Raw genomic sequence first — 1,650 nt, forward strand, 5'->3', positions numbered from 1 at the left:
TTGCAAAATATAAAATCAACACACAAAAGTCAGTCATGTTTCTATATACTAATGAACTATCAGAAAGAGAAATTAAGAAATAAGCCCAGTTACAATTGCATTAAAAAGAATACAATATGTAGGAATAAATTTATACAAAGAAGTGGAAGATCAGTACACTGAAAACTATAAAAATTGATGAAAGAAATTGAAGAAGACATAAATAAATGGAAAGACATTCCATGTCCATGGATTGGGAGAACATTGTTAAAATGTCCATACCACCCAAAGCAATCTACATATTCAATGCAATACTTATCGAAATTGCAATGGCATTTTTCATGGAAGAAGAAAAAAACAATCCTAAACTTTACTGAAACAACAAAAGGTCCCAAATAGCCATAGCAATCTTTAGAAAGAAGAACAAAGCTAGAAGCATCACACTTCCTGATTTTAAACTATATATTACAACGTTATAAGAATCAAAACAATTATGTTTGTGGTCTAAAAATAGACACACACATCAATGGAACAGAATAGAGACCCTAGAAATAAGCCCATGAATACATGGTCAATTAATTTTTAGCAAAGGAGCCAATCATATACACTGGGGAAAGAAGAGTCTCTTCAATAAATAGTGTTGGGAGTGCTCACTTCAGCAGCACATATACTAAATTTGGAATGATACAGAGAAGATTAACATGTCCCCTGTGCAAGGATAGCACGCAAATTCATGAAGCATTCCATATTTTTAGATGAACTTATTTGCAAAGCAGAAATAGAGACACAGATGTAGAGAACAAACCTATAGATACCAAGGGGGGAAGGGGTGGTGGGATGAATTGGGAGATTGGGATTGACATATATACACTACTATATATAAAATAGATAACTAATGAGAACCTACTGTAGAGCACAGGGAACTCTACTCAGGGCTCTGTGGTGATGTAATGGGAAGGAAATCTAAAAAAAAAAAAGGCGATATATGTGTACGTATAACCGATTCACTTTGTTGTATAGCAGAAACTCACACATTGTAAAGCAACTCTACTCCAATAAAAATTAATTTTATAAATAAATAAATAAATGGTGTTGGGAAAATTGGATATCCACATGCAAAAAAGAATGAAATTGGGCCCTATATCTTACATCACACACAAAGAACAACTCAAAGTGGATTAAAGACTTGAACATAAGTTTTAACTTCTAGGGAAAAAACGTACGGAAAAACTCCTTGACGTTAACATTGGTCTTGGTAATGATTTGAGGGGTTTTTGTTTGCTTGTTTGGCCGTGCCACATGGCTTGTGGAATCTTAGTTCCCAGACCAGGGATTGAACTCGGGCCCACAGCAGTGAAAGTGCTGAGTCCTAACCACTGGACCACCAGGGAATTCCCTTGGTAATATTTTTTTGGATTTGACACCTAAAGCAAAAGCAATGAAAGCAAAAATAAACAAATGGGACTACATCAAACGAAAAGCTTCTGCACACAAAGGAAACCATCAACAAAATGAAAAGGCAATCTATGGAATGGGAGAAGACATTTACAAACCACGTATCTGATATAAGGTTAATATCTAAAATGTATAAGGAACTGAACTAACTCAATAGCAACCCCCCCAAAAAATCCAGTTAAAAGTGTGCTAAGGACCTGAATAGATATTCCAAAG

At 34.8% G+C, this 1,650-nt stretch overlaps 1 non-coding gene across 1 annotated transcript; it reads left to right on the forward strand.

Moving 5' to 3' along the window:
• The first annotated feature begins 625 nt into the window (after positions 1-625).
• On the forward strand, positions 626-732 carry LOC118897628. Its single transcript, XR_005020513.1, has one exon. It is a non-coding gene; the product is annotated as a U6 spliceosomal RNA (small nuclear RNA).
• Positions 733-1,650: the final 918 nt, after the last annotated feature.

Source organism: Balaenoptera musculus, chromosome 6 (genome assembly GCF_009873245.2).
Source record: "Balaenoptera musculus isolate JJ_BM4_2016_0621 chromosome 6, mBalMus1.pri.v3, whole genome shotgun sequence".
In the NCBI taxonomy this organism is placed as follows: domain Eukaryota; kingdom Metazoa; phylum Chordata; class Mammalia; order Artiodactyla; family Balaenopteridae; genus Balaenoptera; species Balaenoptera musculus.